Source organism: Ovis aries, chromosome 10, assembly GCF_016772045.2.
Source record: "Ovis aries strain OAR_USU_Benz2616 breed Rambouillet chromosome 10, ARS-UI_Ramb_v3.0, whole genome shotgun sequence".
Classification (NCBI taxonomy): Eukaryota; Metazoa; Chordata; class Mammalia; order Artiodactyla; family Bovidae; genus Ovis; species Ovis aries.
Window position 1 is genome coordinate 31,474,279 of NC_056063.1, and position 17,853 is coordinate 31,492,131.

Here is a 17,853-nt window from a genome sequence, read left to right on the forward strand (position 1 = left end):
TGTCTACTACGTATTTCCAGTGGCACTGCCTCAAACAGCATCTTTTGATAACATTCAGGCCAGTAGTTGATCCGTTAAAATTGTAACTCCCTTTATATTTACTCACTTCTTTCCAATTCTGTATAATTTCTTTGTATCTTACACACAAACCCATCTTAAACAATCCTTTACTTTAACATCTCACTCAAGACTTGGAGCCTATAGTAATTTCCTTTAAATTAGGATCATTTCCAATTTTCTTTCCTTCTTTTAAATGGATCCACCTTCTCTCTTCACTTTTTTTCTTCATTTACTCTCTTTACCGTCTTAGGTTTGTGGCTGTTAGCACAACCTAAAGGCTCTGTGTTGTTCAGTCGCTCAGGCGTGTCGGACACCTTGCATCCCCATGGACTGCAGCACGCCAGGCTTCCTTGTCCATCACCATCTCCCAGAGTTTGCTCAAATTCTCATCCACTGATGACTTCCAAAGTCTTATCTCAAGCCCAGATCTCTCCCCTAAACATCAGATGTGTATATTCAACTGCCAACTCTTTGTATGTCTATTAGCATGCCAAATGTAAGATGTTTAAAAGTGATTCTGATTTTCCCCTCAAACCTGTTCCCTGCCCCAGTAGGGTGGCCATAAGGAGAGTGAGGAAGACACCTGGGCAAATCTCAAGGTGAGAGGACCCACCATTGCTCCCTCCTTAGGTACTGGGGCATGGAAAAGATCTGAAAACCTTCCCACAATTTAAGGTAAACAGAACAGAGTTGAGAGTAGAGAGCCACATGCCTACTGGGGACAGCCGTGATCGAGGGCACGGGGACCCTTTTAGCAGAAGCTCCGAGAGAAGATAAGAATGGTCTTGGAGAAACAGCAGAGCCAATGGAAGTCAAGATGCAGAGATGACTCAGTCAACACAGAGAGCTGGGCCTGCCCTGGAAGCAGTTATTAGGTACCACTTGCACCAAGAGAACAGACCATGAATGACACAGCTCAGCTATGGAAAACCAAAGAAAAATATGACTCTCTTCATGACTGTAAATGCAAACCCACTAAATATATAAAGAGAACATACAAACACATGAGGTTGTTGGGTGAATCTGTCTCTGTAAACATGAATGTTTACATAAATTATATAGTTAAAATATGTATGTTACTTAAAGGCTCATCAGCCACAAGAGGATGCAGGCAAGTCTCCATTGTAAGTTTCAAGGAAAAAAACCCAAGGGCCTATTTTTGAGACGCTGCATAACTGAGCTTTGTACTTCCAGGTAGCAATTGGTAGCCATGTGCACATAAAGCCGAAGTCTATTTCTGTTAGCAAATTGTATTGCTGTGCTCAAAGGCAATCATTAGTAAGTTCCATACATCCAGCAGTCTAAGCAACCACCAGAAATAACCATAGCCCTCTAAGCCACACTGCTCCCCAAAGTTCTTGACAGTCTGTACATATGATAGACATCTACACAGGCTGCTTTCTTTGTTACCATCCTAAAGCGATTTTTTCCTAGCACATATATCAGGGGGAGAACCCCCACAGTCTAATGGCAAATGCAATGGGGCACTGTCATTTTCTCCTCTGTTACTGCCTATGGAAGTTTCAAGTGAAAATGACTGTAATTATGGAGGGAGGGACAGCAAATGCACCTCCCCTGGGGGCGAGTGGAATCAAAACCCTTTCCTTTATAATATATCCATAAATATTTTGCTTTACCATCCATTACTCGTTGCATTCTGAAAATAAGAGGCAGAGTCTTATAACCAGCTTTCATCATTCAAAGAATTTAGATTTTATCTATACAATGTATAAGGAATACTGGACTTCAGGGTCAATTTTTCTGTTCCGAATTCTCTTCAGCTTGGAATAAAGAATGTGAATTTTCTAAAAACAGGCTTAAACAACAAAAAGTTAAGAATCACAAAAATATGACTCTTGATACAAAAACAGAAATATACATCAATGGGACAGGACAGAGAGCCCAGAGATATATCCATGCACCTGTGGTCACCTCATATTTGACCAAAGAGACAAGAATACTCAACGGACAAAAGACAGCCTCTTCAATAAATGGTGCCGGGAAAACTGGACAGCTATGTGTAAAAGAATGAAATGAGAACACTTCCTAACACCACGCACAAAAATAAACTCAAAATGGATTAATACTTAAATGTAAGGCTAAAAACTATAAAGTCCTTACAGGAAAACATAGAACACTCTGACATAAACTGTAGCAGAGTCTTTTCAACTCATCTCTTAGAGCAATGAAAATAAAAACAAAAATAAACAAATGGAACCTAATTAAGCTTAAAAGCTTTTGCAGAGCAAAGGAAACACACACAGGATGAAAAGACAACCTTCAGAATGGGACAAAATGTTCGCAAAAACACAATTCTCAGGTCCCGAGTGTGTGTGTAACTGTGTGTGTGTGTGTGTGTGTGCACACGTCATGCACTTAGTTGCTCAGTTGTGTCTGACTCTTTGCGACCCTTTGGACTGTAGTCCGCCAGGCTCCTCTGTTCATGGAATTCTCCAGGCAAGAATACTGGAGTGGGTTGCCACTTCCTCCTTCAGAGGATCTTCCCAACTCAGGGATCAAACCCATGTCTCCTGTGTCTCCTGCATTGGCAGGTGGATTCTTTACCACTGAGCCACCTGGGAAGACTATATATACATATACATATACATATACATATACATATATATATACATATACATATACATATACATATATATATATATATATATATGGCTTACATATTCCACTCAGATTCGAACTATCCATTTGATTTATGAACATGTTATTGGCTGAAAATATAATTGATGCATGAAGAGACTGAATGACTGTCAGCAGAGGAAGAGTGGGCTGCTTCAATTTAGGGGCTAGAAAGAAGGTGGCCAGACGCTGTTCAGCATTTCACATTTTCTCTGCAAACAGTTAATCCTTATAAAACATAAATCACAGGGAATTTAATTTTCATGAAATACTGACCATAAATAATCCCCATCTGTCCCACTGGGACAAAGGAATCAGCTCTCCAATTTATTCCACGCAACCCTATGCAGAAAGGAAATTCCTATGCACGTGACCCTGGGGGTGTTAGAAGAAAACTATAATTTGTGGCAAATCAAATCAGATGACAGAGTCCCTAATCAACGGAGGGCAATATATTTATTAGGCAAAGAGACTAATTTTAGAATGCAAAACAGAATGACGCTTGGCTATCCTTTCATTATGTATTGCTCCTTTTTACAGTTCAAACTCAACGTTGTTTCCACAGAGTCAAAGGCCTTCAAATTCCATAATTCAGTACGGACAACCATGACAAACACTAATGAATCGAGCATGCCAGCCACCGTTCTGCTTGTGATGGCTCACTGGCTATTTTAAATGTTGAGGTTTAAACAGTGCGAAGGATTTCTCAAGGGTAAAACAGTAGATAGAAACGTGCAAACTACCATGGGATCCTCCTCCTTTTGTTGTCAGGAAATTGGTTTCGTGATCAGCTCAGAGGTAAACAGAATACATTATGTGTGCTCTGAAACATGCAACGTGTCACGTTATGAAAAATAAATGGTGTTGGCATGTCATTGGATGTCCAGGGAGCATCAGAACATCTGGGATCAGTGAAGCATGCTTTCTAATAAAGTAAAGAAATGCTGGTTTAAGCAGGAAATGAGAGGGAAACAACTGGTAACTTGTAGGTGTGCTGTTTCCAATTAATGTAGAAGCAAATGAAGGCAGGCTGCCCTTGCAAGTACAACGCCCCAGTTCACAATCTGCCTTACAGAGAAGGGAGTGTAGAAGGCTGTGCTCCCGCAGAGACCTGGAAAATATCATCGAAACAGGGGAGAGGTAAAAGAGAAAAAAAATCCTCAATTAACATCTAATTTCAGGCCTCAGAGCTGATCAGAAGGTATACAAAAGGCAGCTGCAATTTCAACATCGGGATACACACAGAGGGGAGTTTCAGAAGTTTATGTAGGTATTTGAGCCACAAAATGAAAGTGGAAAGAGCAATATCATTTCTTTGAATGCAGTACCGAGCCAATCATCTTCTCAGAAGGTTCAGATAATTCATCATCCTGACCTTCTCAGGGAGACAATCAATATGCTATTCCCATCCTAACCATTCACACCGAACTATATCTTATTTCCTAAGGAAATGGAAGACGTTTACCACAGTACTAAAGGCCTGATATTTCTGATTACCAAGCCTTTCCACTCACATATGAAAGTTATAGCTAGCCAGGCAACAGACCCAAAACTGGAGCTTTATTTTTAAAATTGTATTTATTTATTTGGCCACCTTGTACAGCATGCGGGATCTCAGTTCCCTGATCAGCAGTGGAACCCATGTCCTCTGCATGGGGAGCTCAGAGTCTCAACCACTGGGCCATAAGGAAAGTCCCAAATTGGAGCTTTGAAGGCAAATAAATTAAAATGTGAGGGTAAAACCAACATATAAAACATTTAGCATCACATAAGACTCTGGAGACTCTTGAGAGTCCACTGGACAGCAAGGAGATCAAACCAGTCAATCCTAAAGGAAATCAACCCTGAATATTCATTGGAAGGACTGATGCTGAAGCTCCAATACTTTAGCCACCCGATGCAAAGAGCTGCCACCCGATGCAAAGACCCTGATGCTGGGAAAGACTGACAACAAAAGAAGAAGCGGGCAGCAGAGGATGAGATGGTTGGAAAGCATCACTGATTCAATGGACAAGAACTTGGGCAAACTCCAGGAGATAGTGAAGGACAGGGAGGCCTGGCATGCTACAATCCATGGGGGTCGCAGAGTTGGACACAATTTGGTGACTGAACAACAATAAGACTTTGGAATGTTAATTTATTTCCTTAAGATCATTAACATTTAGGCCTAAAGAGAAAACAAAATAAACTTGACAACTAAAGCAAGTGACTCAGCTACTTCCATGTTCTGGGACTCGAACTTACCAAGGAACATCATCCCTCTCAATCTCTTCGTGAACAGACAAAATCTTACAATAGAAGGGCTGACTCCAAGGGGTAAAAATGGAGTATACAGATACTTCAACACAGTCTCTGTTCAGTTGCTCATTTGTGTCTGACTCTTTGCAGCCTCAATGGAGCCTGCCAGGCTCCACTGCCCATGGGATTTCCCAGGCAAGAATACTGGAGCGGGTTGCCTTTTCCTTCTCCATGAACACAGTTTACCAAATATCAGTAAACAAAAGAAAGATAGGTCATGGGGGAAAATCTACCATAAAGACAGAACAGATACAATGAGTTTGTAAACAACACAGATCCCAGATCAAAGAAAGAGCTGCTCAGAAGGGCACCTGACACACAGTAGGCACACGTTCAGTGGACGGTAGAGGGAAGAATGAATGAAAGGATGAGGATGAGGACGCATGGAAATGTGACTGGACGATTTCTATGATCTTCCTGAAGACTGGGGCAGCAGTTGCAGGCCCAGAGCAGAATTTCAAACAAGGCCCCTTGTTTCAAAATTATTAAAAATTCCAAGATGGTGGCAACAGGACATGAGGCTGTGTGTGGCTGCTCAGCTGTTCACCCCACAGCTGGCCCTGCCCCTGTCATGGCACCCCAAGCTGCTCCCGGGCACCCCAGTGCTTTCAGGCCACTGCAGTTCTGAGTTCAAACACACTCCTCCCTCTATCTTGCCTCAGGTTCCAAACACACACGAGGGCTTTGTTCCTAATGTGCTCCTTTATGTTTGGCCCTTAAATCTCTCACTTTGCCTTTTGGCCCCAGAATAGAGCAATCATGTCTCCACTTCATATTCTGTTCACAGCTCATCGACCCTAAAGCGGTGTTACCTCACCTCAAAACTTCAGTACCCTTCAGTCCCTGAACCCAACGGGTGCTTTCTAGTCCTTACTTATGCACTTTCATCTGCTCATCATACATTCATTCCTTTATTAAAATTAATTTTTGCTGGAATACAGGTGCTTTACAAGGTTGTGTTAATTTATAATGTACAGCAAAATGAATCAGCCATACATACATATTATTGTTGTTACAGTTCAGTCATGAAGTCCTGTCCAGCTCTTTGCAACCACATGGACTGCGGCACACCAGACTCCTCTGTCCTTCACTATTTCTCAGAGTCTGCTCAAACTCATGTGCATTGAATCGGAGATGCTATCCAACCATCTCATCCTCTGTTAACCCCTTCTCTTCCTGCCCTCAATCTTTCCCAGGATCAGAGTCTTTTCCAATGAGTTGGCTCTTCACATCAGGTGGCCAAAGAATTCGAGCTTCAGCATCAGTCCTTCCAATGAATATTCAGGGTTGATTTCCTTTACGATTGACTGGTTTGATCTCCTTGTAATCCAAGGGACTCTCAACAGTCATCTCCAGCACAGTTCAAAAGCATCCATTCTTTGGTGATCAGCCTTCTTTATGGTTCAACTCTCACATTCGTATTGGAAAAACCATAGCTTTGACTATATGGACCCTTGCCAGTGAAGTGATTTCCCTGCCTTTTAGTACACTGTCTGCTGCTGCTGCTGCTTCTAAGTTGCTTCAGTCGTGTCCGACTCTGTTTGACCCCATAGATGACAGCCCACCAGGCTCCGCCATCCCTGGGATTCTCCAGGCAAGAATGCTGGAGTGGGTTGCCATTTCCTTCTCCAATGCATGAAAGTGAAAAGTGAAAGTGAAGTCACTGAGTCGTGTCTGCAGCCCACCAGGCTCCCCCATCCCTGAGATTCTCCAGGCAAGGACACTGGAGTGGTTTGCCATTTCCTTCTCCAATGCATGAAAGTGAAAAGTGAAAGTGAAGTCACTGAGTCGTGTCCAACTCTCAGCGACCCCATGGACTGCAGCCTACCAGGCTCCTCCATCCATGGGATTTTCCAGGCAAGAGCACTGGAGTGGGCGCCATCGCCTTCTCCAATGCATGAAAGTGAAAAGTGAAAGTGAAGTCCCTGAGTCGTGTCTGCAGCCTCCAGGCTCCTCCACCTGCGGGAGTCCCCAGGCAGGAGCACTGGAGTGGGCACCATCGCCTTCTCCGAGTACACTGTCTAGGTCTGTCATAGCTTTTCTTCTGAGGAACAAGCGTCTTTTGATTTCATGGCTGCAGTTATCATCTACAGTGATTCTGGAACTCAAGAAAATAAAATCTGTCACTGCTTCCACCTTTTTCCCTTCTATTTTCCATGAAGTGACAGGACCATGATCTTGGTTTTTTTAATGCTGAATTTCAAGCCAGCATTTTCACTCTACATATAAACAGATACTTAGGAGGGGCTGCAATGACCCCAATTTTATGCTAGCCACTTTCCAGTGTTTACAATGGTCAACAAAACTCTCTCTCTCTCTCTCTCTCTCTCTCTCTCTCTCTCACACACACACACACACACACACACACACGAGCAACCTCACCTTGACTTCTAGGGAGCGCTGATCTCCCAAGCGTCTTCCTCCCTGTCTGTCCCTCCCTGACTCTCTGTGCTGATTTTCTCCACCATAAGTGGGGTTGTCACCTGGGCGGGCTTGGACCGTCTCAGAACTGTGTCCTCCACTCATACAAGGATGGTTTCTAAACTGATGTATTTATCTTGAACTCACGCCAAGGTCGGAGAAGGCGATGGCACCCCATTCCAGTACTCTTGCCTGGAAAATCCCATGGACGGAGCCTGGTGGGCTGCAGTCCATGGGGTCGCGAAGAGTCAGACATGACTGAGCAAGTTCCCTTTCACTTTTCACTTTCATGCATTGGAGAAGGAAATGGCAACCCGCTCCAGTGTTCTTGCCTGGAGAATCCCAGAGACGGGGGAGCCTGGTGGGCTGCCGTCTATGGGGTCTCACAGAGTCAGATACAACTCAAGTGACTTAGCAGCAACAGCAGCAGCAGCACGCCAATGTTCTCTGCTCGTATATCTCACCTGCTGTATATGGACCACGCAGCACTCACACCCAACTCACCCAGATCTGAACTCGCGACCACTACATCCCTCTTCTTCTGCTTTGTACACACCTTAACCTGACTGTGTGTGCTTGTCCGGGCCCCTGCACTAGCCCAGAAATGTCCCTAATACAGTGCCTGGAAGTTGGCAGATACTCAAATTTTTGTTGAAACAAACAATCCCCCTGCCTACGGTTCCTTTTGTAATTTTATCTCCTTGAATGATTTCAAGCTTGAGTGTGCAATTGAATCTTATTATAATAAATTAGAATGCTAAATTCAGTCAGAGCCAAGACTCTCACATTGAAGAAGACACTGAACGGGACATTGCCAACATTTAATTCCCCATGAAAAATTAGGTCTGACTAATCCTTTAATTCATTACACCATTTTATTCAGTTTATTAAATGCTTCGACTTGCTAGGTGACTTTTTTCTCTTCACAGGCCAAAGAGCATTCACATGGACAAGAGGAAATCCTTGATGTATTAAACCCTAGATAACTAGAAGCATAAATCACTTTGGTCTTGCTGCAGCCAAGCACTCTCAGGAGGAGAGGAGCAGAGCATGTTTGAAGGGCAACGATCTTACAGAGGCGCTTCCCAGGGGCTCAGTGGTAAGGAACCCACCTGCCGATGCAGAAGATGCAGGTTCTGTCCCTGGGTCAGGAAGATCCCCGGGAAAAGGAAATGGCAACCCACTCCAGCATTCTCGCCGGGAAAATCCCATGGACAGAGAAGCCTGGACAACAGTCCAAGTGGTCACAAAGAGTCAGACATGACTTAGCAACTGAAGAGGCAGCAAGAGTCTACAGGGCATCAGGTTCAGCACCTATACTTTATCTATTTATTTTAAAATATGGAACGCTTCACGAATTTGCGCGTCATCCTTGCGCAGGGGCCATGCTAATCTTCTCTGTAGCGTTCCAATTTTAGTATATGTGCTGCCGAAGCGAGCACCAGCACCTATACTTTAAAAACGACAGGGCTGAAGCTCAGTGAAGTGCAGCGGCCCCGCCATGTCACATGGGAAGTCACCAACAGAGCTGTCATGAGATTCTGGACACAGATTCCCACTAATGGGTCCTGTTTCCATGCCGCCACAGTCATCCATGGTCTCCAAACCTCATGGCAAAGACTGCTGGCTGTTTCCCTGCGTGCATTTCTCCTTTCATTTTACTAAAAAAAAAAAAAAAAAGACACTCCCTAGCCATCTATGGGGTCGCACAGAGTTGGACACGACTGAGGCGACTTAGCAGCAGCAGCAGCAGCCTCATTTGTAGCTAGGAAGGACCAAGTAACTAAGCTCTGATGCGTGAAATGTAAGCAGAACTGTAGACTGCGTCTTTTAGAATTTGCTTTGAAAAGAATGGGACTAGCTGGTGTTTGGCTCCTCTTCCTTCCTCCTGACTGGAATACTGACATAATGACTGGATTTCAAGCAGCCATTCTGGGCCATGATGTTCACTGAACAGAAGATGGCAGAGCAATATACAGCGCTTGACTCCCTAACATCTATTAATACAAGCCCTCCAGATTCCATTAACATGACAGAAAAAAATAATTTTGCCCCATCTAAGCTGTAATTATTTTGGATTTTCTATCATCTTGCAGACAAATGTAATCTTGACTGATATAACCTTTCTGCTCTTTCTTCCATTTGACTCCCTGTACTTATAGATCTCAGCTCCACTATTGTGAATATCTGGTCTATTCCATCTTCCTCATGACGCAAAGCAGCTCCATATGTTCCCCATCCCACCCTGCAAGTCTCATCACTGCTCACTTATAAGAGGAAGTTCTCAAACAGATCACATTTCAGCCCAATTGTCTGTGCTTTCTATGTCAATACGATTTTTATTCCAATGGCAACCTGAAGAAGGAAATGACAACCTACTCCGGTGTTCTCGCCTGGCGAATCCCACGGACAGAGGAGCCTGGTTGGCTGCAGTCCATGGGATTGCAGAGTCGGACATGACGGAAGCGACTGATTACGTGCGCACGCACAATATCTGTAAGCCCACTCCCAGGTGGCACTAGGGGTAAAGAAGCTGCCTGACAATGAAGGAGATGCAAGAGATAAGGGTTCAGTCCCTGGGTGGGGAAGATCTCCTGGAGAAGGGCACAGCAAACCACTCCAGTTCTTGCCTGGAGAATCCCATGGAGAGGAACCTGGTGGGCTATGGTCCATGGAGTTGCAAAGAGTCAGACACAACTGAAGCGACTTTGCACAGCACAGATGTTCTATAAGGTAAAGGAATGTACAATGAAACACTGGAGAAAGGTTTTTGCCTGGAACCCAAATAAAGAGAGACTCTTGTTAGCTCTACGTTAACCCCAAAATTTAATTCACTAGAATCCTCCCCTCCCCACTCATCAAGTCTTCTGGCTAAACGAAGAGTCTATTTACAACTTTCCTTGTAAGACTATGCGCCACCATCCAGTTTACAGATAGAGAAGAGGAAACTGGAGAAGGTAGAGCAAATTCCTTAAAGTCAAACGCCGGTCAGTGAACATTTTATTTCCTGATGCAAAGACTAGTGTGATAGAGAGCCTTTCTCTCTCAGTGCAAGCCTGGGACCCCTGTCACATTTTAGAAAAAAAAACACCCCCCCCCAAAAAAAAAAACAACACAAGACACACACTTAATGGGAAAGAGACCCTCACTATCTGAGGCTGGGGGACCAATGGGGTACCACAGCATTTCTCCAAGCTGCCTATCAGCCCCTATACGAGGTGTGAGCCTCACCCAGGCCACCAGGACCCGAGAGGAGACACCCTGCCCCGTGTGGGAGGCCGTAAGGGTGGAGCGGCAGTAAGGAAACCAGATAGGTGGGCTCCACTGGAGACCCACTCATGTTAGTAAGCGTCTGCATCCAGGTTTACAGCACACAGGCATCTTTTGCTCTTTTACATGAACATGTATTTATGTATATGATCATGTGTTTATGCATTTTTAAATTGGAGGATAACTGCTTTATACTATTATGTTGGTTTCTGCCATCAACACAAGTCAGACACAGATATACATGTGTCCCCTCCTCCTGAAGCCTCCTCCCCGCTCCCACCCACCCCATCCCACCCCTCTAGGATGTCACAGAGCACTGGGTGGAGCTCCCTATGTCACACAGCAAATTCCCACGTGCTAGCTGTTTCACCTGTATGTTTCTATGCTTTATTCTCAACTGTCCCACACTCTCCTTCCCCTCTGTGTTACAAGCCTGATCTCTGTCTGCGTCTCCACCGCTGCCCTCCATTCACCAGTACCATCTTTCTAGATTCCATATGCATTTGTTAATACACCATATTTGTCTTCCTCTTTAACCTGTCATTTGATCAAAATAATTCAGTCCCAGAGTTTCCTTGGCCCCCCTAGGTCTCTTGGAAGCAGAATCTGGTAAGCAGCGGCATGATTACTAGGAGCATAGAGCTGATGAGCCTTGAGTGGGAATTCAGCTCTAATTCATTAGTGCTCGATGTTAATTCTGGTGTCAGTGTTCACAGGAGCACAGTTAATAGCGATGCAGCCACAATAATAATAATAGCAATAGCGTAATCATGCAAGCTGCCTCGCCTTTTAGAATTTCTCCTTTTAAGAAAAGCTTTCTGCACTTATCCTAAGTTCTCCTCTTCTCAGATTCATTGCCTCCTTGTACATTTTCTAATCAGTTGGTCCCTCATACCTGAGCATCTTCCTCCCCAATGCTCTCTGTCCCTGTTTCCCGGCTGCCACCTCTGCAGACAATTCATATCAGGACTTTACCTATTTTTCCAAACCCTTACTCCCTGCTTCTGTGCATCTTCCTCAAATGTTTTCTTTTTTAGGTTTCTTTTTAATGTGGACCATTTTTTTAAAGTCTGCATTGAATTTGTCACAATACTGCTTCTATTTCATGGTTTGGGGGTTTTTGATTTTTTTTTTTTTTTTTGGTGGTGAGGCATATTGGATTTTAGCTCCCTGACCAGGGATTGAAACCGCACCCCATGCATCAGAACGTGAAGTCTTAACCATAGGACCACCAGGGAAGTCCTGAACCTTCCCCAATATATCAGCATACTCCTCACTGTGAAGGACCCAGGGGAGTCCCTGGTGACAGGGCAACACCCCAAACTGACGAGTCCGGATGATTCAGCTCGAGGTGAGGCAATATGAAAGGCAGGTGTAAATCATCAAATCTTTGTTCTCAGCACATCTGCAACTTCCTTGGCATCACCTTTACTTTCTGCAGATTTGGCTAATCTGTCCTTGTAATGGAAGAGAACAGCTTTTATGTTTATCACATGAGAACTGGCTGGCAAGATCCTCAACTGCTGGCCCAAATTCAGAACAATAGAAAATTGGATACCTGTAGAGCAAATAGGAAGATCAAAAGAGGATACCCTTAAATTGAGAATAAAAAATGTATCAAATACATACACATAATTATCTCTCTGTGTCTATTATGATCTATTGTTTATCACCTGTTATCTACCTATTACCTATTATCTATCTGCATCTATTTCCTATCATCTACCTACCTACTATCTATCTATCCATCTATCTGAAATTTTGCCCCATGCCAGCCCTATACCCTGTGTACAATGTAGATACTTGACTAATGCACATATAAATTAAAAGCCTGCCTGATTCTGATATAAATTCACTGTTGCAAGCACCGCCTCTTATATTCCAATACAAAAGGATGAATCACATACTCAAAACCATTTTACTTTCCAAACAACTTTTTCTTTCACTTTTAAATGCTTAGAGGCTATGCGATACAAGCTATCCACTTCACTCTTTTTTTCTGTGAAATGAAAGGTCATTTCACCAAAGAACCTAATACGCCACTTTCCTATTAAATCCCACTTTCATAAATGTGAACCATTATGCTTTGCTCTCTGAATCATCTATGCAGTTTTATGAGAATTAGGGAGCCCTATTTTAGATTTCATTTGCTGTTTGGCCTCAACAAGCCTGGGGCACAGACATCAGAAATGAGGCAGCTGTCCTATTGAAAGCCGTGGGCAGGTCACAAACCTAAAAAGAAAGTCACCTCATTGGTGAGCACTCCACAGCTGATTCTGCTGCTAACATCAGGGCAGGATTGACATGCGTGTGACCTAGAAAGGATACCGGCGGTACAACATATTCTTTTCACATCTACACACAGATTCATAAAGTGAAAGGAGTCATGTGTGTGATGGGGTAGGCAAAACAGCAGCGCTCTCGCGCCGAAGGCAAGGCTTAAATTGCAGAATCAGGATTTCCCAGCTTGACTTCTTCCTCCTGCGTTGAACTTTAGTATAGAGATCCTGGAACAATGGTAATAGAGATGCATGGAGATTAAAGAAGGGCTGATTTGTTCACAAGCCTGGAAATCAATTATGTTGGCAGTCGGCAGTGTCGCATCTGAATGCCTAGCCTATTTTCCAGCCTGAAAATGAAGGCTTCCTGACTGGTTCTGGAAATTAGCAGATAAATGTGGGTAAAATTAGGTAAGCCAGGGCATGGACAGAGATTTCTGAACTGTGGCTTCTGACCCCTGCTCTGGGCATTCCTAAGCACTAGTAGGTTATTTAATCCATTCAAGTATAAGATAATGGCAAGTGCAATTACCTTCCCTGCAAGAGTGCTGAGAGAGAGAATTCAGCAAAGAATACTGATGGCCAGACTGTCACATCCAATGCTTTTTATAAGAACAGAGCCATCATCGAAGAGAATTTATTGAATGAGATGCTTTTTTTCCATCTTTTATTTTATTTTTAATTGGAGGATAATTACATGGGGCTTCCCTGGTGGCTCAGATGGTAAAGAGTCTGCCTGCAGTGCAGGAGACCCAGGTTCAAATCTCTGGTTCAGGAAGATCCCCTGGAGAAGGGAATGGCTACCCACTCCAGTATTCTTGCCTGGAGAATTCCATGGACAGAGGAACCTGGCAGGGAGTTACAGTCAGTCCATGGGGTTGCAAAGAGTTGGATATGACTGAGCGACTAATGCTTTCACTTTTCACTTTACAATATTGTGACGGTTTCTGCCATACATCAACACGAAGGACTGTATATGTGGAGCTCAGCTGAAATCTGAAACATCACTGACGCCCATAAGAAGCACAGGTCACATTCAAGGGCCACCGTGAGTATGGAAAGTCAACATTTCTTATTTAATGACCAAAATCAAGGGCAGTCATATAAAGAAAGCTGAGCACTGAAGAACTGATGCTTTTGAATTGTGGTGCTGGAGACGGCTCTTTGAGAGTCCTTTGGATTGCAAGGAGATCAGCCCATCCTAAAGGAAATCAACCCTGAATATTCATTGGAAGGACTGATGCTGAGGCTGAAACTCAAATACTTTAGCCACCTGATTCAAAGAGCCAGCTCATTGGAAAAGGCCCTGATGCTGGGAAAGATTGAAGGCAGGAGGAGAAGGGGACGACAGAGGATGAGATGGCTGGATGGCCTAATGACTCAGTGGACGTGAGTTTGAGCAAATTCCAGAAGATAGTGAAGGACAGGGAAGCCTGGCATGCTGCACTTCACAGGATCACAAAGAGTTGGAAACGACTTAGTGACTGAACAACATTCAGACAATGTTCAGGATAAACTCTCCTTTACATTTTCTGGGATTCAGTAAGTTGTTTTGTCTTGTTTTCAAAGTTTAATCATCAATATTGTTGCTGTTGTTTGGTGGTGGCTAAGTCGCTAATCTCAAAAGAGATTCTCTGCAACACTGTCTACTTATCAAAACACAAAACCTCTATCTGAAATACAGCAAGGGCTGTAAACGAAATTTCTTGGGCATCCCTAGCGGGCTGTGGCTGTTCAGTCTCTAATTCATGCCCAGCTCTTTGCGACCCCATGGACTGCAGCATGCCAGGCTTCCCCGTCTTCACCATCTCCCCAAATTTGCTCAAACTCACATCCATTGAGTCAGTGGTGCCATCCAACCATCTCACCCTTTGTCATCCCCTTCTCCTCCTGCCGTTAGTCTTTCCCCACATCAGAGTCTTTTCCAGTGAGTCCATTCTTCGTATCCCCAGTGGTCTAGTGGTTAAGAAGCCTCCCGTCAATGCAAGGTACACGCGTTTGACCTCTGGTCAGGAAAGATCCCACAATGCCGCAGGGCAACAAAATGAGCTATGACTACTGAGCCCACGCACCTTAGGGAGGGTAACCACACCTGGCTTCACTTGCTCCGAAAGACAGAAGTCAGTATAGTGAGAAGCCTGCGCACACAACTAGAGTAATCCCCATTTGCTGCAAGTAGAGAAAGCCCTCGAGGAGCAAAGACGACCCCACACAGCCAAAAATAAATAAACAAAAATAAAAGAGATTAAAAATTTTGTTAATAAAAAAAATTTATTTATGTCAAACAAAAGAGCCATTTGTTGAAAATCTGGAACCCAAATTTGGAATCTCAACTTTAATATGTATTCTTACCTGGGTCTCTTCCTTTGCCATATTTTATTTTTGCTATCAAAATCTGTTATCCTTTTAGGACCAATAACCAAATTCACAAGAGCCTAACCTGCCTCTTGAGAAATCTGTATGCAGGTGAGGAAGCAACAGTTAGAACTGGACATGGAACAACAGACTGGTTCCAAATAGGAAAAGGAGTACGTCAAGGCTGTATATTGTCACCCTGCTTATTTAACTTCTATGCAGAGTACATCATGAGAAACGCTGGACTGGAAGAAACACAAGCTGGAATCAAGATTGCCGGGAGAAATATCAATCACCTCAGATATGCAGATGACACCACCCTTATGGCAGAAAGTGAAGAGGAGCTAAAAAGCCTCTTGATGAAAGTGAAAGAGGAGAGTGAAAAAGTTGGCTTAAAGCTCAACATTCAGAAAACGAAGATCATGGCATCCAGTCCCATCTCTTCATGGGAAATAGATGGGGAAACAGTGGAAACAGTGTCAGACTTTATTTTTGGGGGCTCCAAAATCACTGCAGTTGGTGATTGCAGCCATGAAATTAAAAGACACTTACTCCTTGGAAGAAAAGTTATGACCAACCTAGATAGTATACTCAAAAGCAGAGATATTACTTTGCCGACTAAGGTCCGTCTAGTCAAGGCTATGGTTTTTCCAGTAGTCATGTATGGATGTGAGAGTTGGACTGTGAAGAAGGCTGAGCACCGAAAAATGGATGCTTTTGAAGTGTGGTGTTGGAGAAGACTCTTGTGAGTCCCTTGGACCGCAAGGAGATCCAACCAGTCCATTCTAAAGGAGATCAGTCCTGGGATTTCTTTGGAAGGAATGATGCTAAAGCTGAAACTCCAGTACTTTGGCCACCTCATGCGAAGAGTTGACTCATTGGGAAAGACTCTGATGCTGGGAGGGATTGGGGGCAGGAGGAGAAGGGGACGACCGAGGATGAGATGGCTGGATGGCATCACGGACTCGATGGCCATGAGTCTGAGTGAACTCCGGGAGATGGTGATGGACAGGGAGGCCTGGCGTGCTGCGATTCATGGGGTCACAAAGAGTCGGACATGACTGAGCGACTGAACTGAACTGAACTGAACTGAAAGTGGGAAAAAAATGAACAACAAAAGAGCCACTGAGAAGGACTGATCTCACATGGAGTGTCATCTCTTCCTTCCAAAATGTTTATTAAGGCATCAGGGTGGACAGAAGAGATATCATGATAAGCAAAACCTGGCTTAAGTCCCAGCTCTGAAGCAATTCATAGGCCATACAAGGTTGAGAGAGATTATTAAACCTTAAAGGAAACTGTGAAAGTGCAGCTCTGAGAAGAACTATGAAAGAGAGGAACATGAAAGGGGGTACTGTGTGCATGGTTGGCTGGAGGGAGTGTGGGTTAATCTGGTCAAGAAGTTCAGGACAGGCTCCTCTGAAGATGAGATGCTATGACTGAGATCTCTACTTAGTGTAAAAAATAAAGGAAATGACAGGCCTGGGGTGGGTGCAGAACGTGCAAAGGTCCCAGGGCAGCAGGACGCACGCAAGCACCTGAAGGGTGATCAGGGCTGCTCAGGGAAGGAATGAGGTCAGCGTGAGCGTGACGAAACCAGAGAGGGGAGGGCGGAGCTCGCAGCATCTTGCACCTCCTGCCCAGAAGTGTAGACTTTACCCTAAAAGCCATGGCGAATCCTAGACTCAAGCTTCTCAACATTTTCCTGATGACAGAGGAATTAATCCCTATTCCTAAAGTTAAACCTTTAAGAATATGTTCAGTATTTCATAGTGATACATTTCTATTTTTTTTAGAATTTTTATTTATTTATTAATTGGTGGCTCAGTGGTAAAGAATCCACCTGCCAGTGCAGGAGATGCAGGAGACTCAGGTTCAATCCCTGGGTCAAGAAGATTCCCCTGGAGGAAGAAACAGCAACCCACTCCAGTATTCTTGCCAGGAGAATTCCACGGACAGAGGAGCCTTGAGGGCTATAGTCCATGGGGTCGCAGAGTCGGAGATGACTGAGCACAGCACATTCATTAATTAGCCATGATGAGGGAGCATGTGGAATTTCAGTTCCTGGACCAGTGATCACACTTGCACCCCCTGCATTGGAAGCGTGGAGTCTTAACCACTGAACCACCAGGGAAGTCCCACATGATGATACGTTTCTGTCTTAACTGAAATTTCTTTTCCAAAATTTCAATGTTTAAGTAAAAAAAATTATATCATTAATTTTTTCATTTATGACTAATAATAAAGCAGCTGATTTTATTTTTACTTAAGGTGGACAAAAATTATTCCCTCATACCAATACATAATGACATGTGGTGTCAGGATTTTCTCAGAAAATGTTTTTCATGAGAGCCCTCTTTTTGTTAAAGATTCTGTAAAAGGATCTTATCTGTAGTCTTTTTTCTCTTTGTGGGTTCCCACTCCAGTGCAAAAAATGCTGTGAATTAAACTCACATATCTGTTATCCCAAGACAAAGGATGGTAATACCTCAAACCATATGACATGATAGAAAGGCTTTTCTCCAAGAACCCT

At 43.8% G+C, this 17,853-nt stretch overlaps 1 protein-coding gene and 1 non-coding gene across 7 annotated transcripts in view; both read right to left on the bottom strand.

Moving 5' to 3' along the window:
* MTUS2 (microtubule associated scaffold protein 2) overlaps positions 1–17,853 on the bottom strand; it is a 383,566-nt gene that overhangs the window by 180,780 nt on the left and 184,933 nt on the right. The window lies entirely within an intron of this gene.
* LOC114116739 (U6 spliceosomal RNA) lies at positions 8,752–8,858 on the bottom strand. The gene has a single exon (XR_003590566.2). It is a non-coding gene; the product is annotated as a U6 spliceosomal RNA (small nuclear RNA).